At 36.4% G+C, this 25709-nt stretch overlaps 1 protein-coding gene and 1 pseudogene across 2 annotated transcripts in view; one reads left to right on the top strand and one right to left on the bottom strand.

Moving 5' to 3' along the window:
- The window catches only part of LOC122813471 (serine/threonine-protein kinase TNNI3K), a 2121983-nt gene that overhangs the window by 859585 nt on the left and 1236689 nt on the right, over window positions 1-25709 (top strand). The window lies entirely within an intron of this gene.
- LOC122812889 overlaps window positions 24652-25709 on the bottom strand; it is a 32551-nt pseudogene continuing 31493 nt past the window's right edge.

The raw sequence follows: 25709 nt of genomic DNA, 5'->3' as shown, positions 1-25709 counted from the left end.
AAGACAAGCAGACTCCACAGACAATAAACCACTGACAAGAACTGAACTAGAGAACCAAATGCATATGCTTGGTGTGAACCAAACAGCAACAATCGACCAGAAAAAAAGCCTTGTGTGCATACTTCTGTTATATATGAGCACATATGTTTTGACCTAAAAAAAAGTCCTTTCCCTAGAAAAGTATAAATGTTTTTTAGTTTGGATGCCAAACAATGAACATGCATATATGCCTGACAGTAGTTTCACCTGCAAAATGATGTGACACCTTACTTAAATTACACTTGGAAACCAAATATAAGACAGAATTTCATACCATGGGAATATATTTATGACTTTGACATATGCAGTTGCTTGCACAAGAAATGTAAAAATATAGATATTTGTTATAAAATGAACTAAAGTATTTACAGAAAAGATACTATGAAATCATACTATCTAATTAATATTCAGATATTTAAACGATGGTTGTGTTGCCACTATATTCATAAACTATAACAGACATATCTCTATATACTCTGTGAACATGTGGCTGTGACTGTAGCGATTGAACTTACAGTATATCATATCTATGCACTCCTGACTTGTTTCAGCCCTTTGCAACATATATTTTGATTGTCAGATGTGCCTGCTCTGACTAAGTGCATCTACTCTGGTAGTGTTTTACGTGAGAAACTCACAAGGTGTACTAGCTGTCCTTCAGTCAAGCTTCTTCCCTTTATCCACAAATAGTATAACTCTAATGGAGGGGTATACTTGTTGGAAGGTACCCCCAGAGCACTTAAACTAGAGTTGAAAAAGCTGAACAATTCTTTGGGAAGTATGAGAGTCATTTTAAGCTATACCCAAAACTGTATAATGTGGGATGCAGTGCACTCAGGTAAAATATCACAACTACTAGTGACATTAAAATGTCTGAAAACAATTCATAGTGATAGTTTATTTACACTCCTCCTACCCGTCTACCCATATGCATGTACACATGCACAGATATACACAGACAAATTTACACAGAGAAACAGATACACATATACACACACACAATGGCACTTCCCCTACCAAGCAGGAACTGTGATCAAACAACAAGAAGTGTTAATCTATTTTTTATTATTTTATCTACAGACAGCGTCCATGCCTATCACTTACAACTATTGTATATACACTGTGTACATCCCAGATGCTGAACTGTGCTGGCAAAAAAATGGTCCATGGTAATGTATTCCAGCTAGTTTAACATAAATGTGCACATAACCCTGCAAAACCAGATCTATGACTATTTCATATGACACTAGGGTTCAGTCACCTTCATCCACTCACTTTCTCTGTATTAGCCAGTTATGTCCACTTTATTGACTTTGCACACCACTGATATTTGATTATAATAAGTGAATACTGGCCACAGGATTTCAACTTATTTTGCACAATGCACAGTAGCAGTGTCAAGCCTATCATCTTCTAGAAGCAGATATAATAACATGAGTTCAGTTTCATGTTATAAAATATTTTTATTATATAGGGTTGAATATTCAGAATCATAATGCTCCATTCCTGAATGTTTTAATTATCGTATCACCTTTAATTTTACATGCAAAAATCTTTTTTTCTCATTATTCTCCAGTTACTATTTTTTCCTTTGCCAGTTACAAGAAAGCTGAAGTTTATGCAGGTGCCTGCTGTGCACAAATTGTAGAATACTTCATAACTACATAGATTTCCATTCAAGCTTTAGAAAAAACTCATAATGGCATTTTTAAGGCGACTGCAACAGGCTTCGCCTGCAGTGAAAAGATGTTTTTAGCATAATCTGTAACTGGAAATAAATGTGGGCTGAATAAAACTTTATTGTTCTATAACGTGCACCATGTGTGCTATTATTATTATTTTTTCTTTCAGAAAGCAAGGCCCTTCAAGATGGTTGAGACCCTAGTAGTTGCCCAATTTATCCCTCTAACTCCAGCCATGCAAGAGTCACATTGCCTTGGCTAAAACCTTGTCAGAATATTCTCAGTCCATTCTGCACACTTTTCAGGCATTTCTGTCTCAAAGACCAGGAAGCCAAGAAGGAGGAGTCACTCTTCTATTCTTAAATGAATTATCCATCCATGTCCAACCTCTTTTTCCCATTTTTACCCACTGGGTCGAGGTGTCACTTCAACAGCGAAAATTATGTATAGCCAATGTTTCCTCCACTTAGGGGCTAACCCTACCTTGGTTTTCTTTCACACACACACATGTATGCACAGTCACACTTATGGTCAATTTAAAGTGTCCAGTCCACCTACTGCATGTCTTTCCAATGTTGGAGAAAACTGGATCACCCAGAGAAACCCCATGTGAACATAGGGAGGACAAGTAGACTTAACACAGAAGGCACCACAGTCAAGAATCAAACCACTTTGCTGTGAGACAACAGCACTACCCCCTGTGCTTAAACGAATATAACCTCAATATCATCTTCATTGACTGCTCTTTGTAATGATGAATGTGATTGTAAAATAAGCATCTAATCAGCAACCGACTGTTACTCAGGACTGATCTGTATTCCAACTACCACCAGCCCCTGTTCTGTTCACCAGCATTCACATCAGTAATGCTATGTCTCATCTACATTCTTTGAATGCCAGTTTTGATGGGCAACAAACATGCATTTGGAGCCCTGCAACTGAATTGACTTAATTTGTTCAATGATTATTTGTTCATCAGTGCATTTATTACTTTCAGTACACAAGACCAGAAACTGATAAGCATGCCATTTTGAACTGGATATGTATCAACAGACTAGAGCACTGATATTACATTTGTATTGAAGCATTGTTGTGTATGAAACCAACACAGTGTTTAGTCTTCTCTCTCAGTGCACCAAAATTAAGTGGCAAAATAATACAACAAAAAGTTTTTCAAATGCTTCAGAAGCATAATTTTTGACCTATCATAGCCTTATATAATCATTTTTTAGCTAGGGAAAACAGTTGTACTGTACACTAAAACATATGACTTCGTGAACAGAACAGATGCTAGTTATCTACTGAATGTACTATGTTCTTCATCTGTAACTATGTTTGTAATATTTTAATTGCTAGGATTCTTAATCTGTAACTATGTCTGCAATATTTTAATTTGTGGAGCTTTTCTCCCCAGGCCTCCGCTGAAAATGGGCCTGCATCCAGTCGGACATTCTAGGTCAACAAATGTAAATAAATAATATATATATATATATATATATATATATATATATATATATATATTTCTGCTACTCAAGAATGAGTTCTGTTCTAGTCTGATCAGAAATATAAAATGGAAAATAACCCCCAGATCATCTCTAAAATTCACAAGGGATTTATCAAAAGAAAAGCTACTTGGAAAATGTAAAAACACAGTCACAGTCCAGATTACTATGAACTCCTGTTCAAAATCAGAAGCTACCACAGAGCTATGGGCCAGTACATGAAGCAGAGGCAGATAACTTTGTCGGGTAACAAAAGAGGTTTTGACAGGGAGGCAATAATCTAAGCTATTTGTTGCCTCTGACAGTGTGTATGCCACAGATTCTGAAATGGTTGCTAATTATCTGGCAGATATCATCTGTGAACAAGCATGCAGCCTGAGAGACCCAAGCATTCCTATACTGTCAAACCAGCTGAAGAACTCTTTGGCTTTTTCAGCTTGTTTAATTTTTCTCATGTACCATTAGCAAACATTAATAAGTAACTCAGAAATTTACCCCATTATAACAAACATGTTAGATGGTTTATGCCCCAGATATCTCAAGACGTGATACTTTAAGTGAAGTGTGCTTAAGATATGCCATAAAAACGTATTTCAAAACCGAATCAGTCATTCATCTCTGGAAAATGCAGATGTGATACTCTTGCCAAATACAAGGCCATAGAAATGAAGGACAATTCAAGATTGTAACCAATGGTACAGGTTTAAAATGGTTGCTTGTACAACACTTTTGTATGTTTCAGATAATGTGCTGAAGATCATAAACTGAGAAGAGTGACTGTTGTTTTTACTACTCTTTTTTTATCTGATAACATTTTTAGTTGAACTTACAAACTATCATGTTAGAGATATTAAATTGCACTTGTCTGCCATGGCAGATCCCCCCCCCCAGATCACCACAGACCAAACTCAGTCCTCCTTGCATTCACTAACTAAACAACTACCTCAGGGATCCATACTAGGAGCACTACTGTTCTCACTCTTCAATCACTTCTTTCATGCTGATGGTCTGATGTTATGGGGATCCAGACTAACATTACATCTTACACACATCTGTCATTTATTAACAGATCTTGGTCTAAAGGTTAACCTTGCAAAGATTAAAAGTGTTGTGTTTATTATGCATAAAAAGTCTACATCGACAAGAAGGACTAGACCATCCTGAGCCCAAAATGTATTCCTACTGAAAGCTTATGTGCTTGCACCCAGGTATTTGGTATGTTGCTGGATCCAGTTCTCAGCTATGCAGTTGCTATGCATATAGTCTATCTCGGTCTTCCAAATGCCCCAGTACACTGCCTGATGAAGTGACTTGTTTAGAGACACACTGTACACATTTGGAGAATGATGGTATAAAACTCCAGGCTGCCAGAAGCATCACATTATCAGCTCACAGTCTTAATCTTCTGTGCTGACATTCTAGACACATATATTCCGTATTAGTCAAGCACACAATGAATATGCCATGGTGAACAGTAACAGAACATAAAGAATGTAGCATGAATTCTGCTACCATTTACATGTGAAGTAACCACGTTACCATTTAAGCTAATTCGCTTCACTATTTAAGCTAATCTCCCTCACTTCTTAATTTAGAATAAAATAATAACAGTATTGTCATTTACCTGTCACGGGTGCAAAAAGACCCTCATCCCCATAATTTTTGTGCTCATTTATTTGCTAATTTAGTCCTAATGGAGTATCCTTAGGCTGAATAACTAGTAATGGCTTGGCTAGAAACACACACTGTAAATAAAACTATGGCATGGTCTTTTACCTGTTATGGCTCAAGTAAACATTTTCAGATAATTTGATTCACATTATGTTGTATTGTGTTATTTTGATAATTACTGCATGTTATGTGAACACATGGCTGTGAGTGAAGTGATTGAAATTACAATATATCTTATTTATGCAACCCTGACTGATATGTCTTGTGAAACTGTACATTATACACAATATGTTCAGGGGATAGATAGATAGATAGATAGATAGATAGATAGATAGATAGATAGATAGATAGATAGATAGATAGATAGATAGATAGATAGATATACAGCTAAATAAATGGATAGACAGCTAGATAGCTAAGTAGATAGATATATAGACAGACAGAGATTCTACAACAAATCTTCCATAGCAATGCTCTTTATTTAATGATGATCTACATACTTAATATAATGTCTACAATTCTATGGCACACACACACACACACACACACACACACACACACACACACACACGCACAAATGATAACAATGTTGTTTCTCTGAAGGTGACTTCATGCTCTCCTGTGTCTTTATGAAACTGGGTGCGTTATTGCACATTTGTGTGTGCGTGTCTCAGTTTGTCATTATATATGTGCACAATATCTATGTTTCACTCATTTTAATTTACTACCCTTGTTTGTTCTGCATTCATATAACGTCTTCATTCTATATTTACATAACTTGTAACATGCTAATACTACATTTACAGAAGTTCTGAAATACTGAAACAGGTCCTCATGCAGCTGTAATTACCTGCAGGTGTTCAGCGGAATTAATGTAGTAACATTTTACTAGCTGTAAAAAATGTCAGCTGTGGTAACACTTTTAGTTGCTTATTTGTTAAAAGCAGGGTGGAAAGAACTGATTTAATTATCATTTTGTGTCTTCTTTGGTAAAAGAATGCACTTAATTAACACCTTATTTCTTATTTTTCTGAAAGAGAAATGGAATAATTAATAATTCTTAAGAAACAGTTTTGAAGTTATGTTTGTTGAAATCATAATTCATCTTGCAGTTATTTTGGCACATTTTATTTTATGTATAACTTTAAGCATTTTTAAATGTATGTTCCTATGTTTATTTATCCATCCATCACCCCTTTTTCCCATTTTTGCTTATGGGGTCAAGGTGTCACTTCAACAGTGACAATCATCTAGAGCTAAGGTTTAGGCCACTGGGTGGCTTAACTTCTTTTCCGTTGCACATAGAAACATAACTAAAATACAGCTTCCTAGCCATATGAGTCTTAAAGCAGTCATCAGTCTTGACTAACAGGTTTTGTTACAGACCGAAGATGCTCATACTGTTGACTGATTTAATATCTTTAATTTCTTTGGGTTGTTATTTTTTGTGTTATGCAAACCAGAGTATTTAAAATTAACTCTGAAATGTGTCAGAGAAGCCTAGAATTACCTGTAACAAGGTAGAACATGAAGGCTAAAGTCACAAAGCCCTTATTGTGTGTGAAAGTAAAGTAATCATGATAAATAAGCTTCTGCCAGTGTGTGTGTGTGTGTGTGAGTGTGTGTGTGTGTGTTTGTGTGTGTGTATCTGTGTGTGTATGTGTGTGTGTGTGTGTTTTGTGCACGCGGACCTGTGTGTGTGTGTGTGTGTGTGTGTGTGTGTGTGTGTGTGTGTGTGTGTGTGTGTGTGTGTGTGTGTGTGTGTGCATTCACACCTTTTTCCGGCAGAAAGACCTGGACTACAGATGAATTTGATAGAAATGTCAGAACTGGCAGCTGTTAGTAATTATATGCTGATGGTTCAAAAAGGTATAGTATTGCAGTAGTCAGAGTGCCAGACGTTCAGCCTTGTTTTCCTTTGAAAACATCTGTTTCAGCTCCCTACAAAGTATTTTCTAATCAACTGCAACAGAGAGTTTCATAGTGGTAGAAATCTTAACAGGACAGGACAGATTTCCTTATCCCCAGCAGCAGTCTCTAGCTTATTCTGCAGGATCCCCTTGGTGTTCCCAGGACACTGAGCATGTCTCTCAACAGTCCAGATTTTTGCAGAATATCCAGATTTTTGTTCATATTTTTGGTCTGCTCCTCATAAAATTAGTGGTTTTCTGACATTACTGAGATGATCTGAGGATTAAAGTCACTAAATAATGACATAAATTTGCGTTTCATACTTCATACACTTCCGAAAATGTATATTACACAAATCCTGTTATTCTAGCAACTAAGTTTATAAGATAAATATTTAAAAAATATCCTTATTTTTGTGCCTTTGTCCCCCCACTATGTCAAGCTTTGTCTATATTTCTTATGATAAAAACTTTAGAGGCATGACACTGACTGATATAATTTCTACAGTGCTTCCTTTGTCTTCCCTAATATCTGAGTGTGTTGAGCCTGATACACTTCTTGCACAAGGAGTCATGCACACTTCCTCATAAGGTGCCCAGACCACATCTACAGATTCCTTTCAAACTAGAGTAGCATTTGTTGTACTCTGACATCTTCTTGAACTGCTTAGCCTCTCAATGTATCTTGGAAACTGAGACCAGCCAACCTTTAAAGAAAACTAATTTATCCACTCGTATCCATGATGCCATCCATTGGTCACTACCCACATTTTATAGGTTAAGATGGGGACAGAGGCTGACACTACCCACATTTTATAGGTTAAGATGGGGACAGAGGCTGACAAGTAAATTGTGAGTTCATCAAGTGATCCAGTTCTTACTTCATCACCTCAGTCCACTGCAGTGTCTGCATCAGTCATCAAGTTGGCTTCCAAATGCTGCCTAGTCTCACCTGTGAACAGGACCCTAAGTTCTGCTCCCCCTTTTGCAGGAAAAAAACATGACCCCTAACTTTGGGGTAATGGTGTTCATCTCAGCCACTTCATACTCTGCATAGAACTACTCCAGAGCATGCAAGTAATCAGTCACTTGTTTCAAACAACTAAGATGCAACCTTTTCATCCTCACATTATATTCTTTCCAAACCTTAACCGCATCTTGATATCTTGTAAAAGGAAATCATGAAGAAGAATTGATTCAAGGCACATCTTTAGCAGAGTCTTACAACCACTTTAAATGTATTTGAATTAATGCTAAGAATACAGACACAACTCTTTATTTCCAAATATAGGGATGGAATTGCAAACATATATATTAAATAAATGAGTACAGTTATTTTGACTGAATCATACTTGACTTTGTCCTAAATGACTGCATACATTTCATTGAAACCACATTTGACTAAAAACTCAGTTTATTGACTCACATTTGACTGAAAAACTTTCTTACATCAAACATACCTTAAAAAACCTGCTTTTTACAGGAGGCAAACCCCTCTTCACCCCACCTCCCTGCTTAACTATACTAGCTCCATAGCTGCACAATAGTGGAGAAAGAAAATAAAAACATACACATGAAGTAAATCACTACTGATGCACAAACATATTTCATTACACCAAACATACCTTAAAAGATTTTCTTTTCACTGTGTGGGGGGGGGGGGGGCAAGCACTCCACGGTTATACAACAGTTGAGAAAAGAAGGAAAACACATACAGTGAATAATTGCCTCTTTTACAATTAAAATGAGTTTTTGGTTTAATGTGTTTTCTGTCAAATTTGTTCAGTCATTTATGATTCACTGAAATGTGATTTGGTCAAAGCACATCTTGCAAATCAATATTGATTAAAATATATATAGAATGGCCCAACCCTAAATCTGACAACTACATAACACTAATGATTAACCTATTTGACTTCACTCAATTAATTACAGATATCACCATTAAAGATAGACACACAGGTAAAGAAAGCATCATCACTGATTGAATATTAATGACCCAAAGTACTAACATCCTTTCTTCTGGTACATTGACAGACTCTCTCTGTAACTATCACCCCCACTTATATCTTATGTAACCATCACAAAGTCAACAAAAATACATTTAATTGGGTAGTCTGTAAAAGGGAATTTAATAAGGGTACATTTCAATAACTTTCTAAGATGATGCAACTGGTCTCGCCTCCAAACTTTTCCACTACATTAAGATATCAACCTGTTCACTAACACCTTACTCTATATCTTACACTTCATTGCTCCAGTCAGTATAAATTTTTGAAAAGTGTTACTGTCTCAGGGATGTCCTTAGAAATCATCTCATAATGGGACAATACATGAAAACCATGGGGAAAAACTCAGACAAGTCAGTCTAGACAAATGTATAGTATGAGTGGGGAAAAAAAAAGTAAAAAAAAAATAAGTGGAATTACCAGGTAGTCCCATTTCCAAAAACTAGTCCCTAAACAAATAGTCATAAGGAATCCTAAGCAGCACTGGGCCACTATCACCAGTTTAATCAAACCAGGAAGGAAAACCACACCCAACCCCATATTTGAAAAATAGATATAGAAATCACCTCTATCTTCAACAGACTTTACTGAGGCTGCTAACAAAGTTTCTCTATAGACTAACACAATACCTTCTTAATGACCATCATGTCAGTTCATCGGAATAACAATTGATTACTGTTAGCCAAGTTAAAAAAAATGTCAAAAACTTAAGCCCACCTCTAGCACCTAATCTTCTTCCTCCAGAATATCTACAACCATGCTGCTGATAACATGCCAGTCCTGTTACAGTTCTTAAAACTTGATCCATTTCTGCACATTATATCCTACTGCTTTGGAAAGAAATACATAAACTCAATCCACATGGGAGGTACACAAAACAACCTGACTAACATTAGACCAATAGTTATTCTATCACCCCTCTCTGAAGTAGTTGAAAATATGTACAGTCACAACTTCAACACCACCTTACAACAGTAATCTATTATTTCTCAACACAGATTCTGTTTAGGCTACATTGTTCATAGAAATAACACTACTCCCTGAAATGTCAGAGGCCTTTGATACTGTATTCCATCAGCTTCTAATCCAAAGATTAGACATAATGGGTCTCAATAGGATGGGAATATAACCATTCAACATCTTCCTGCCCAACAGATTTCAAGCAAGAAGATGGTCTCACTCAATCTTAGACTTCCTACCTACTAATCTAGGTGCTCCCAGAGTTCCATATTAAGCCGTCATATTCAGCATCTCCATCAATAATAAGCACATTTCAATTCCCAGTGACAATATTATTCAATATGCAAATGACTCCACCTTTATTTGTTCTGCCAAATCACTTTTTAAACTACAGATTCGATCCCAACAATATTTTGATGCCATCAAACAATGGCTAACTAATTCCCTGCTTCTACTTAACTTCGGCAAAGCAAGACTGATTATTTTTAGCACTGGTCACTTTGCCATTACCTCTAAAATGCTATAACAGTTGACAAGTCACTGACACCAAACTTCTAGGTATAATCATTAACACATTGACTTTGTCACATCAGAAACCCACTAAAAGCAGGGCATGTTCCATCAATCCAAGCAATACTTGGATGAGCCAGCACAACTACCTACATGTCAAACATTGCTCCTTCCTACCCTACTGTACTATGCTGTTCTGTACCCTTCAAATATATCTGCTTGTGCATTACTCAGAAAGAAATCAAGTTCCTAGATTTCTTCCTCGGCCTTCATTCTTTATTTTTTCTTTCATGTTGACATTAATATGTACAAATCATCACATTCACTTGTGATGAATATTATATTGACATTATTGTTTCATTTATGCATTCCTTTCTGTATTAATGTCTTTTCTGTTACTTTGATTTCTGCAAATTTAATGTGTTCTTCTTACTACTATTTCTTTACTTAAAAATATCTGTTAGGCCTGGGTCATGCTTAAAAATGGTCTTTGTACCAATGTACTTTCCAGGTTACCACATGTATAAATAAAATAAGACAGAAAAAAAATTCAGTGCAGCCACAATTAAGGTAACAAAATAAGAGGAGTCACCAGGTGGAACAGTAGCTGCCCAGACACAGGAAATTATAACATGCACTAGAAAAGACCCAGAGATACCTCTATGAATGTTGAGTTCAACTTCCAGATCTAAAAGAACTTATCCTCTGCATAGGAACAATGATTTAAGTAATCTGAATGGACCTTGTTCATCATTGCAGTAACTGAGGTAGAAGCAAGATCATCGGCCAAAAATTGATTGGTGCTTCTCAGTTTATAAATCAGGCACCTTCTGGTGAATGCCAGTACTGACGGAAGCTACCAGGATAAAGAAAAAGACATTCAGTTTTGACTGACATATGATATCAAGACAGAAATGTAGCAACTTTGTCAGTTAATGAAAGAAAACAATGCTATAAAGTCTTTGGATATGACTGGAGTGATATAATCATTACACCATTTTAATGCTTTACAGAAGATCATGACAATGGTGATTTCTATTAACCAAAAAAGGGATAGAAGTCTATGTCCATATTATACAGGGATTACACTTCTCAATTTGTTTAGGAAAGCCTAAGTTAGGATGCCATAAAAGAGAATCCATCATGATTTAGGAAAAATATCCTCAGATATTTATCTTAAAACATATATGCAAGTTATTGAAATGGGCCTAGGTTATTCCTGCTCATTACACTTTACAATGGTTTCATCTATAATGTGTGACATTCTGTATTAGTTGGTTTTGCTGTAGCCTACAGGTACTATTAAATATTCACTAAAACAGGCAGTGGGATTCCACTGTGGTTAGAATTGCTATCTCAGCTCAAGGGTCCAGAGTTCAAATCTGGTATCACGATGTTATTTGTTAGAAGTCAGAATATTCTTCCTTTTTAAAAATTTTACAGAATTTTTTGTAATTCATAGTAATCACTTCATACTTTTTTAGGTATAATGTATGAGAAACACAAATCAGACTATCCTAAAGATCAGAAAAAAAAACTATGTACACTTTTAAAAGCAAACTATGTACACTATGTACACTTTTAAAAGCAAGCAGACAGAATATTTACACCAAATATGTATTTCAGTTGGTGATTTAAAACAAAGAATGTACACATTCTCAAAAAAGCTGAAGGTATTTTCATTTTAGAAAACAAAGCAAAAAAACTTATAACACTTTGAAAGGCAAAAGGAGCAAAAGATGTTTTTTTCATGGCACAACTTACCTTTGATTTGTCACTGCTCTCAACACAGAGCTTTCATGCATTCTATACTTCATGCAATGATAGAGAACACTAAAAACAAAACTGACGTACACAATGCCATTATGTTTTGCCAACCTTATAAGATATTGAAAGCAAGCAAAACAAAATGATAAACTTTTTTAGATGCGTATCAGACATAATTTAATCACATAGAAACATTCTTTCCCCTTTCTGTTTATAAAACCATCACACTGTGTCTCAGGCCAAGCATTGCTAGATTTTCTGGTAAGAAATGAATTTATTTGCTTAGTGTCCTCCTATAAAACATCATGTAGGGCTTCACATGGTTTAGATATTCCTTCCATAGAAGGATTGATAATACTGCACCTTATTGATCACACTGTATCATATGACTGAGGACACACCAAGGTGTTGAATGGAGTATATGAGGCACATTAACATATTATAGCAGAGCAGTTCAGAATATATTGCATAATACTATGAGATTTCACATACTTGGTCCCTTAGATGGTGCTTTCTTACTACTTCTTACACAAACCCAGCTTGAATAAATGATAACACCATTTTCCTGTGTTTTTTTCTTAATCATTTTTTTTCTGTCCAGTGTCTATATGAAGTGCATCATTAGTTTGTATACAACTGGGTTCAAACCTTCGCTATAAGGAGCAGCTGAAATTACCCCCCCCCCCCAGCTCTCACTCATATCCCCTTCTACTTTCACAATACCTGAACCTCTACTGAATTCTAATAACATCACTGAGATATAAGCAGCTGCCCAAGCCCAAGCTGCTAAATGTTTAATAATAGCTTTTATAGCTATGTATACAACATGAGTCTACATACACAATTAAACATCAGTTAGGACTTCAGGGATGATTAAATGTTAAATACCTACTCTCCTTTCTGTAGAAGTGTGTGCAGCCACACATCAGATATGCAGATGAGTCTTATGGAGTCCTATAAGGTTGTGTAGTCTGGCAGCTTGCAGAAGGCAACAATCACCTGTATGATTTGAGTGTATTTTGTTTTTTCTTCCCTCTGCATCATTCGTTTGGCACTCTAACCAATGTCCCACATATATTACCAGGGATACCAGCCCCCCTGCCTACCTCTGGAATTCTCTGATAGGACTTGGACCAACATGGAACTTAACTGCATCCCATGGGGTCTCGCCAGCTGCATTCACCAAGGGGGGGGTACTTTATGACCTACCCTGTTACTCCCCCATCTCCACCCTGCATTTGGTGACAAATCATCTGAGGGATACTTCCCAACCAATGCCCTCTCTCCCAGGATGGCCTTGTTCATCCATCCCTGCCAACGGTTCAGGCCTCTGAGATGCTAATTGAACTTGGTTTGTCCAGCCAATTGTTAGGGATTTGTTCTTGCTCTAAAAAGACATGACTAAGTACCCCAGAATGTAATCTCATGGATGATACAAGAGCATAACCATTGCAGGTTCATGGTTATATGTTATCTATTTACCTTTTTTGTTCATATTTATTGACTGGAATAGTACAACTGAACAATAGCCCATTTTGGTGGAGGCCTGAAGAAAAAAGTTGCACAGTTTAAAGTTACAAAAGAGAAGCATTTACAACAATTATAAAATTATCTATGAGAAACAATTCATAATACAATATTTCCAAGTAGTAATAAAAAGGGGATTGGACAGAAGTCCAGCTGAGCAACTTTCGGTGGAGGCCCAAAGAAAAAAGCTATACAGTCTAAAGTTACAAAAGAGAGGCATTTACAACAATTATAAAATTAGCTTTAAGAAACAATTCATAGTACAATATTTCCAGGAAATAATAAAAAGTTTATTTGATAGAAGTTTATTAAATTGTAATTGAAATCTGTTGGACCAAAGTAATATAAAAGATTGCTTGAGTGCATGCATGATACTGAAGCAAGTAGGAAGCAGAAGAAATTACATATTTTATGTCTATAAAAAAGGTATAGAAGAAGTCAGATGAGGAAATGAATGGAAGACTGGAGTATAATTGGGTATGTGTGTAAGGAATGATCAGGAGTATAAATTATATTTTTATTGTTTCAAAATAAATGGGACTGCCCAGAGCATGGACATAACCAAGTGGAGATTAGAAGTGTTTGTTTAGGAAAGTGTTGTGACTGGCTTTTTCTAAGCTCAGGAGGTACAGAACTACACAACTTGGATACCTGAATGCAGTATAAGGAATTACCATAGTGGCTTTTGGATTTGTTAACCTCTACAACATTAAGTGAGAGTAATATCTGTTTTTTACTTGGAATATATTTGTTAATGATAGTGAACATTTATTATGGTGGGTGTGACTATGAATATTAGCTGATAGTTTGTAACGTTATTACAGGTTTGTTCTAGCTTTAGTAGTCACCTGTTTTTTTTCATCCAAAATGCCTATTCCTTCAAGTTGCTCATCCCTGCCCAATAAGCCTGTCCACCTTCTATCTGAAGATTCAAATTATGTGGTTTATGCTTTGATCAGCAGAGTCTTGGGCCAAGCATCAGGAGTCCTACCTTCCTCTATGGGGTATGGGGATTTTTTTACTGGCCTATGCCCCTCCCATACATGCCTAGTACAGAAGCTGTGGTTGGGTGAGCTTGGGAAACAGTGGTGTGGTCTCCCCCTGGACCCTAAGGGCATGCACTGATCTAGCTATTATGTCCTTCTCCATCCTGATGCCCAGCCACCCTGAGATCAAGCCTTTGCTGAGCCACTAATCAAACTCTGGTCTCCTGAGTTGTAGGCAGGGTTTTATTCCTCTGTACAACTGGAGCAGCTTTGTAGTTGTAGTTTTGGAATGTAATGGCAATATTCATAACAAGTGAAATAAGTCAGTCTTATTTTACAAACAAAAACTTAAGTTTCAACAATAATATAATTTTGCATTTGTAGATCATACACATAACTGGTAATGCGTTTTATGATATTATCTACCATATTTATATTAATAACTTTAAACACATTCACATAATTTAAAAAGTCTTTCATAGTCCGCACATAATCATTTTGATTCATTAATACAATAGCACCCCCTTTGTTGGCTTGTTTTATAATAACATCAGGATCTTTACACAATTGCCGTAATGACTCTTGCACATCTATTGTTAGATTATAATACTTATTAGCAACAGGTTGATCAAACAAGCTACATATCTGTTGTTCACATACATTTTGAAATTCATTAATAAGTGGTGCATTAACAGGTATAAATGTACTAGAATGTCTAAAAGCCTTATTATCATAAACTCCATCCTTAAATAGCAATTTCAAATTCAAATTTCTTGTAAAAGTATTAAGTTCTATTAGATGATCGGTTAACGTAGTACTAGTCAAAGGGGATAAAGTGTAGTCCTCTAGCCAAAAGTGAAATATCAGATGAAGATAGTACTAAATCAGATACATTTACAACCACCAATTCACTATTTATCTCATGGTTGCTGAGTGACTGCGCATTTCTGGGCCCCTGTACCTTATTCCTTATTTGTTGTTTTTTTCTTTGCTTTCCTCTTCCTCTTGACCTGTGGCATTTTCTGACTTCTATCTTCTGTGGAAGATTGCATCACAGAGGCATCTGTAAATTGTGAAAACCCTGCCAATAAGAGAAGGAGATGGTGCATTACTTTGCAACTGGTCAATAAGATTAACAGGACCAATGTACCTGTATTTTCAACTTGAGCAATGGGGTATGAATGTCTTAACATTTATTACATCTGACCTTTCTCCTGCCTGATTAGGCAAAGTAATGGCATCTAAATCGTACATTGAATCCCCTACCATTACTTTGTGACTATTAGTAGCATGCTCCTTTAGGCCATGAGAAAATATTACCCTTTCTAAAGTCATTAATATCTCTCATTAGCATTCTCCTTTTCACTGCTTCCAATTTCAACTGAAATAAATGTAAATGTTCAAGCATGTCAATATAAAGTGGTGAACTAGAATCAAAATCAGGTAGAGAAAATACACCATCTTCTAAAGTCACAATCTCATCTTGTAAAGTTTTCTCTATATCAACAAAAAAATCATTCATCAACAACATATAATTGGAGCTCAAATTTAAGTTGAGTTACTGCCACCTTTTACATAGAGCAGGATATAGATTACCATATGTCAGCATTATAAGAATTCTAAAGTTCCGTACTACAATACCCAGGTGCAGATAAGCTTGAAAACTAAACTGCTGCCATTGAAGATGCTTAAAAGCCTGTGCTTTCTTCTCAAGTAAAACCACTTGTTGTAAATTCATAGCATCATGTTCAGTCACATTTCTTTCAGGCTGTAACAGTAAACCAAATGAACCTTGTAAAAGTGGGTTTCACTGCATACTCAGCATATCATTCACTCATCATGTTGAGATGTTAGGGGTAGCAATGGGGACTTCATTTGCCAACACCTATGCAAACCCTGTGTTAGATTAATGGGAAGCTGAATTTGTGTATACTCCAGCAGTTGTTTATACAGAGAACATCATGTTCTAAGCATTTTGTTGATGATATTTTTGTGATATGGATGGGTGATGTGCATAGCTTAAATATGCTGAAAGTTTGGAAGCACTAAAGCACTACTGACATTTTTAAGTTTAAGTTAAAATTTTCATCAACCAATATTAGTTTTTAGATATTGAAATCAAGAAACAAGGATAGGAACTCTTTACATGTTTGTTTAAAAAAATGTCCAGGTGAATAGGTTTTTACATAGATGCATACATACATACATACATACATACATGCACCCTAAACATGTTTAAAGAGGGATTGTTAAAAGTCAGTGCATATAGGAAATCGCAAAATCTTAAACAAAAATTATGTTACAAAGAAATGCATCAAGAAAATAAAGTAGTTGTTAGTAGAAACCCAGAAAAATGCCATGCTATAATTGTATCTTTTGTAAATATTTATTGAATAGTATTGATTTTGTCCATCCTATTACTCAGTAGAAATATCATTTTAAGTGTATTGCGATATGCAACACTACAAACATAGTTTAGCTAACTATGTGTGTGGCATGAGCCTCTTTTTATATTGGTAAAGCCAACAGGAAGCTGAAAGAATATATTTCAGAGCATTTTTATGAAATACAGAGCGATGTAGTTACCAACTCTTTAGCTAAACATGTTAGTGCTAATGGTGTAGGGCATGAATTTAAATTTAGAGTAGTTCAGAAAGTAATGCTGAATAGCAGAGGAGGAGATATTATCGATAAGACAGAGGTAACTGAATATAAATGGATAGAGAGATTTCAAGCAGATAAACCTCCAGGATTAAATACATTGGTAAGCATTAGACCTGTTCTTAAGCTTAAGCAGATAAAGTATAGAAAATTATTTTTTGTAGTTTATTAAATTATTTTTTGTATGGCATTGTTAGGAAATATATTAAAATGTTTTTAAATTTGTTTTGGGGGAAAAAAAGGGTTTATATGTAGTATAATTTTAGATAGGGAAGTAAATATTGTGGGAAGAAATATCCAGGGAATTTTTATGGCTAGGCTTGAATACAATTTTAATATAATTAGGTTTTAGTGATTGGTCGAATTATTTGTGTGATTATTTAAAATGAATGGCCGCATGTGAGTTGATTTTATACACTGATGAGGAGGGTTTATCCCGAAAGCTTTGTGTGTGTTAGACAATTTTTGGTGGTTTAGATCCAGCATTTTTTTCTTGATATCAGAAAACGCCACTGTGATACAATAAAGAAAGCAGAATGGCTCAGTAGCAGCTAGAACTGACTTTCTGTCTAACATCCTTACTTACATACTCCTTAATTAAAGTTTTAGTCATTTAAAGGAAGATAATGTAGTTGGTGCCTACTCAGTGCATACAAAGGTAACCAGTGATGTTCCACTGGGCTCAAAGATGGGAAATCTTTGGTTTAGCATTTACTTTTCATATCTCTGGACCACGAATCAAGATGCTCAGATAACCAGGATTGTGAAAAATGCAAACTGGGAGTTATTGTCAAGTACTGCAAGTCCGTCACCTATAACTTATACTTTTAGACACCAGTTATACAAAATGGGGTTAAATTAAATGCCAAAAGGTATAACATTGTGACATTTAGTAGAGTACCCCTACACCTAGCATATACCATAAACAATACTCCACCGAATGTTGTTAGAGACCTCGGAACATGGGTTAATAATTCTCTTGTCTTTGATCACTGTGTAGTAAACGTAGTCAGAAAATCCTTCTACTTATCACAGCTGTTTGCCAAGAAAATATCATCCAGATATAAAGAGGTCACTGCCCCCTTATAATATATTCAGCATTGATTAGACCTTTTATTGAACATAATATGCTCTAGAGGATGTATCCCAGTAAATGTATCAAACAACTAGGAAGATCCCAGTGGTTCTAATTAAGAGCATCTCTGGCATAAGAACTCCAAGCTGTCAGAAAAGACTGGAAGCACAGCATTTTATTCAATGGATTATAGACTCCTGAAAGAGGATCTCTGCCTTACTTTCTGACCTATTGGGGACCCAGTGGTTCTGGATCTTCTGTATCTCCACAAATCAAGAGTTCCACAAATACCTGAACCCGAGATCTAAATCTTCACCAGCAGATAAATAAAATGTGGTTAAGAATCAGACTCATTACAAAGCACCCTGCAAATTAAGCAATGCAATGCATTATCTTCCTCTAGATGGGAACTGGGTGATTGGATGGGTATTCACAAACTCACTCCTGGCTTGAGTGGCCTGGCCTTCCACTAAAAGGAGAATCAGTGTGCAGCGGGTACTGGTAAGGTGTAAACTGTCATACGATTCTGATGCCTTGTATTGTATTCCTTATGATCCTATAAGTTTGATGTAGAGTCCACTATAAGAAAAATGCCTCTATATGTTTGTGTATAACACAGCTCTAAGACTTGTGATACATAATTGTCTAAACTACTGTTTTCTTTGTAATGTAAATGGTTACTTTCTCTTATTGTATTTTTTTATTAACAACTTTATGCTCTAGAACTCTTAGTAATATTTTGTTTTCTCTTTACTCCCATTGTTCCTAGGTCATGTTTGAAAAGGGTCTCACTGAAAATGCATTCACCCAATTAACAAGTTAGTCAGCTAGTTAGTCTGACAGTCAATAAATAAATAAATAAATACATTCCAGAGCATCCACTTTACTTGGCAAGCATGTATTCAGAGTCCTTGTGGTTGGAGCTGAAACACTGGTCCTCTCACTAGGTTGCCACTCTCTCACCTCTGTACCTATAATATGAGTAAGCTAGACCCAGTTACACACTGTCATCTCCCTGACTTGTTCACCCAGCATCCAGGCCCAGTAGTCAAACCTGGATCCTTTACATACACTCTGGGCAAGAGCCTCTGTGCTTTGGTGTTTTTACTGATTATTGCTTCCCTTTTTCCGATTTCCCTCCTCCCACCCTTCCAAACAGATACTTTATCAGAAACTTTACAAAATAACCATTTTTCTAGTATTTATTTAATGTTTATATTATTTATTTGTAAGCTTGGTAAACCCACTAACCTCTGATACTTCCCAAGACCACTGTCTCATTAAGTAACTTGCACAGTATTCAGATGGGGTATCATACAAAGAATGAAGCTTCTTAGCAGTTCATGGTCTTAATGTTTTACACTAAACTGCCAGGCACTATACAGAACCTAACTTTACCTGAGAGTTCTATATCTATGCCAGATAACCTATTCCTTCTGCCTGCAGAGTGAGTACTTAACCTTTGTCAAGAAACTTTCCTTATTCTAGTCAGGGTTAGAACAAATGTTTGCAATATGTTAAAAAAATGAATGTCTTGTATTTCACAGAATGCTTCTGGTATTGTTTTTCTTCAGGATGAGTGGGCTGAAATTAACCTGCTTAGTTTAATTTTTGAGTACCACAGATCCAAGCTTTGTATCTGGTTGAATATCATTTGTACAAGCTCAATGGTCTGTTAATAGTAAGGGTTTACCAATCATGCTCCACCTCAAAAAATCCAAATCCACCAGAGCCACGAGAGCAAGAGACTTAAACCTCAACACGGATATAAATAGGACGTGCTGGAGGGACAGATTCATCACTCAGAGACTCCCTACACTATGGAACAGAATCCCAGTCCATGTGAGGCAGAGCCCCTCACTGACTCTGTTCAAGAGAAATCTTGACGAGTGGATGGGAGATTGTAGGTTTACCCCGGGAATCATCTCTGTATCACTGCTGGACAGAGGCACAGCAAACTAATGGGTATAGTATTCTCATCCTAAGGGGTGGTGAAAGCCACACACACTCTGGCTAGGCTTTTAAATGCCCTAGGGCAGATAGCCTAGTATGAACCTATGAACCTATGAACCTATTATCCTAGTAAACTATTAAATTTCAAAGGTGAAAATGCAGAAAATCTCTATGAAATACAAATATAGGAACTTTGCCCTCTGTGCTTATGGAATAGTTAAACTTAAATAACATTTATTATCAACACAGTATGGAGAATTAAGGCTCTAAACTGCTAATAAGATGGTAGTCCTAGGTTAGAGCTTTAATTAGGTACTCCTGTGACAAATCTGCACCTCAGTTAACTAGAAGGAATTTTCCAATTAAGACTGAATGCATAGTAGGTCTTAGCTACTCAAAGTAAATGTTTAACAAAAAATTTAAAAAATAGAGAAAGTAAAACCTTTGATTTATAAAAAGAAAACAATACCTGCATCATAATCGCATGTCTGTAATTTTTTTGTAAAAAATATATATGACTGAATTACCTACTCGTATCTCATCTCGAGGGGGGTGGTACATGTCTTGTAAATTAATATCCTGTCAGGTGACTGGTAAATGCCACTGACCTCTTTCTACACAAAGGCAAGGCTGTTGACAGTGGACTGAATTTTAGCCCAATTCTGACAGAATATGTACACTTCAGTGAATTAAATAGGCATTGTACATTGTTGATGATCACCAATGTATGAGTCTGATTCATTGGCAAAGCCCATTGAAATGAATGGGCTACCTAGTGAAGTGGAAGCTTCACCTGTATGCAGTACCAGAAGGGAAAATTGACTGCCTCAGCCTGCAGTACCTGGTTCCAAATACAGGCGGAGTTGATACTTATACCAAGTGGAGTCAGATGGGGGCCTGCTCAGGAATGCATACGTGGGAAGTAGTGGGTAGCGCAAGCCATCACCCAAACTCCTTTAGGGATGGCTTGTTTTAGTTTCCTTAGAAAATAAAATTATCTCAGTCTCTGGTGGACTAATCCTTCCACATCCATACTCCTCATCTTTAGTGTGGTGAATGAAGGCATAACAGCCATCCTATTTGTAATGTCTGCTTTCGGCAGTCTGTTCTACAGATGGAGCTTTTGTGATGAACAGCCTCATGGGCATGCCATTCCACTTGTATGTCAGAGCTGACATTGCAGGCAGTCTTCTTGCTGAATACCAGTTCTATCATACAGATAGAGCTGTTCTACTTGGAAATATAGGCTGGATCCAGCAACCCAACCAAGTCCTTGGGCAGCTTCTTCACTATGCCCAGACAAGGTAATGCAGTTCATTAATAGAGAATGTTTCTGAATCATATTATTTTGTCTGCATGCACTGGGGCCCATTTTGGTTCAATACCTTGAAGATGTGAAGTACTGCATTTGTTGGATTTACCCCCCACGGATGATACCATACTGGGAACATACCTGGGTGGATCCAACTCTTACAAATGATGTCATACAGGGAACATACATCTTAACCACTTAGCATAAGATTTCTGAACAAAGATAATAGGGAGACAAATGCTAAAATCAAGGACAATTTTTAAATATTGCTCTTATAAGCTTGGAATGTTAATAAAACAGAATTTGAATTAGAATGCATTTTTGGAAAAATACAAATTCAGAAACTGAAATGTTTGGACTATTTAGTGTCTTCAGTCCTGAATGGTTTTCCAGAAAACCACAAAATTTTATGAGGTACAGACCAAAATTATGAAGCAAAATCTGACATTCTGTGAAATTCTGGACAGATGGGAGGTATTTTTGCAGGCAAGTAAAATGTTGCTGTATAAAAAAATCGGATGGCGCAGTGGTGCAGCGGTAAAATTGTTGCCTCACAGCAAGAGGTTTTCCAGTTCAGTTCTCGACTGGGGTGCCTTCTGTGTGGAGTCTGCATGTCCTCCCTGCATTTGTGTGGGTTTCCTCCGGGTGCTCCGGTTTCCTCCCATGTTACAAAGACGTGTCTGGAGCAATTCTCCCTGGGCCTCCACTGAAAATTGGCTTGTTCCAAGTCAGACTTTCCCAGTTAACAAATGTAAAAATAAAAATAAAAGAAATCAGTGGTGGGATGGTGGAGAATGAGTTTTCTCCCCACTCCAGCATTTTAGAAGGTAGCCTGTTATATCACCCTTGTGTTCATGTAATGTTCTTAGTCCATTGTACATACTACCTATTAGGCATTTACTGAAAAGCTTGCATAAGGTGATAAGTCAAAAATGCAAAAAGGAATCTTTTAATGTTTGCCTGTGTAGGAAGCCAATGAGCAGACTTCACAAACTGTATAGTTTGGGTGGTAGGTGGCTGGTGAAAAATTGAAGTAAACAATAGTTTAAGGATGGTAATTTGTGACTTTAAAAATCTGGAAATAAATCAATATCCAAGTTTTCCAAGGAAACATAGCAACTTATACCTTTGATCACTTACAGCAGGCAGATACTTAAATGCAAACAATCACCTTGAAAGATAAACCAGTGCATGTGTTTTCCAACATAATAGCAATACCTCTGTATTTCATGTATGTAATTAACTTTTGGCCAAAATCATTAAGTAACATTCTTCAAAATTGTGCCAGATGATTTACAGTAGAATGGTGAAATATCAAAGAACACAAATAATGTTCAAGGCTAAATCAGTTTTTAAATGAAAACTGCTTGCTGTTTGTTTCTGTGGGGAACAGTATTTTGCTATTTGTATCCTACATATAATGTCAACAAAAGCCACAGCAGATAAATATCCTTGTTTATTATTATTTTTTATAAACAATAGATTTATTAATGGGCACTTTAACAAATTTCATGAAGGTTAGACATAAACAAAAACAAACCAATAAATTACAATATTCAAGATTGCCAATGCAGCTTACCTGGAGACAATTTACAACCTTAGGGTGTAGAATAAAAAACTAAAATAAAAACGTCTGTTGCTTATTTATTATTTATATTATATGTAACAAATGCATAGTTCTTTATAAGAATTTGCTAGTCTAACATATTAAAGGATGGCTGTTTTGCATGTCCTTTATATTCGTCTTAATTAGGTTTGTATTTTATTTATTTATTACATTTTTTGTATTAGGTTTGTCCTGAGTTGCTTCTGATTTTTCAATAGTCTTTTTGACTTTATCCTTTAATTTAGATGCATAATTGATGTCCAAATTTCAGTCAGGCTTTGGCTGCTCTTTTTACTGGGGTACTGTTTAAGAACAGTAACCATTTTTCTTTTCGTCATCTGTATTTTCGGGTTTTGTTGGCTGCATCCATGGGTAAGACTGGATTTCCTCAAAACCTCAATTCTTTTAACACATCTGGATGAAGTATATGGGTAATTATGTTTTTACACTCTATGATCAAACATTGAAGGATGAAGCCCAGTCTATACTTCTGACCATGTACTGTTCATTTATAGGTGCATAGGTTGGTACTAGGCTATCGGTCCTAGGGCCTATACAAGCCTAGCCATAGCAATTCCCTGGCTATTTCTTCACACAGTTTTTACTTCCCTGGACCCCTGTCTAGCAGGGTGACTGATGTGATCCCTTGGGTGAATTTTCTATCTCCCATCCAATCATCAAGGTTCCTTTTGAAGAGGGTTAAAGAGGTGCTCTGCTTGACATTTATGGGCAGTCTATTCCAGAGTCTGGGGAGTCTATGGGTCAGGAACCTATCCCTCCAGCATGTTTTGTTCATTGTGATGACAAGGTTTAGATCCCTGGAGTGTGTGTCTCTGAGGGATTGAGATTTCTTTAAGTGCAGCATGTCCAACAGCTCTGGTTTGACATGGCCTTGTATGTTAAGCAGAGATCGCCTCTGAGTAAACGATATGTGACAGTGTATAGGTGGAGTTTTTTTAGACGGTCAGCATAGGGTATCTGCTTTAGGTCTGTGATTCTTTTAGTGAGGTATTTCTGCAACCTTTCCAGTTGTTGCAGATGTCTTGAGAGGTACATACCAAACAGGGAGTTGTATTCTATAATGGGTCTAATGAGGGATGAGTACAGTGAGACAATAACCTCCTTTTTTCTGGATGAAAAGCCCTTAGTGATGAGGTGTGCCACAAAGGATTTTCTGACTGTTGTGGCGATGTGGTTATCGAAGGTGAGACCACTGTCCACCTGTGTCCCTAAGTCTCTTATCACACTTCTGGTGTTTAGTGTACTGCCACCTATGCGGTAATTCACGGGTACATGTTTTTTTTTTCCCCAAAGGGGATAACAGTACATTTCTTGACATTGAGCTTGAGACCATGGCTCTGGCACCAAGCATCTGTTTCTGTAAGGCCCTTTTGTAGAATATCCACATCATTTGGGGAGTCGATAATGGTTCCCAGTTTGCAGTCATCTGTCATCATCATCATCAGTCATTTGATATCATCTTATGGACAATGGCCACAGACCATTGAATAAAGAATAATACCCAAGCTCCAGATGTCAGAGATTTTTGAAATCAAAGGTAATCTGCTTAAAATTTCTGGTGCTATGTATGCAATGGAACACAGAATGTGTTACATAGCTAGATATGCCCATGTTCATCATAAGCACACTGTTTGGAAAACCCAAGGGTGGAGAGCTTGATATTGTAATTAATATTAAGAAGGGGGTTTTCACATTTTAGGTCTCTGTACACATTATTGACATCATGACAATAATTCATGGCCATTGCTCATTGCCAGAACATCATTTGGGTCATGTCTTCTTATAGTGACCCTCTAGATTTTATATATTGCAGTAAATCTCCATGAACTGCAGGCTCCATGATAATGTAAATATTTTAATCTGAATTCTGAACTATATTGTAAGTCTTCACATTTTTTTTTTTATTTACCAGTGTCAAGATCTTCATTTCTCTTGATAAGAATTTCTCCAGAAAATTAGTAGCTGCTTTTTTCCTGTTGTCTTCACTGCTACTTTTGCTTTGTCATTTAGAGTATGTACTGTAGACTTTTCTTTGCCATAAGATCCTTCTCTTAAACTAACACCAAGAATGTAACCACATTCTTTTAGGACTATAGCTTTACCCGTTTGCAAGAAAGATGGTTTCTTCTTTTCTTAAATGTCTTCACTGTAACTCAATAACATGTTCTTTGGTTTCTACATCGAAAAACTCAAAGCACTTGCAAAAAGCTGATCTTGAAAAATTTTCCTGTTCTGTTTTCTAAAGTTTTGTATTGCAGTACATTTTGTCAGTCATCTGTGGCATTAGAGGTGATGTCATAAAGATCGACAGACTTTTCCCAACTATAGAACTATTGCTACCCAATCCCATCTGTTTAAAAATGCATCCACTCACAGCTTATGTAATTCATTAACTCTAACAACCTTCATTCCAAAACCCAATATGGTTTTATACCTCACCATAGTATTACCACTGCTCTTCTTAACATCCCTAATATCATAAACGGACATGCTAATAATAGCAACATGATATCACTAT

Source organism: Protopterus annectens, chromosome 10.part0 (assembly GCF_019279795.1).
Source record: "Protopterus annectens isolate FY-2018-M chromosome 10.part0, PAN1.0, whole genome shotgun sequence".
In the NCBI taxonomy this organism is placed as follows: domain Eukaryota; kingdom Metazoa; phylum Chordata; order Ceratodontiformes; family Protopteridae; genus Protopterus; species Protopterus annectens.
The sequence above is the reverse complement of the archived record's forward strand: the minus strand, read 5'-3'. Positions and strand labels throughout refer to the sequence as shown.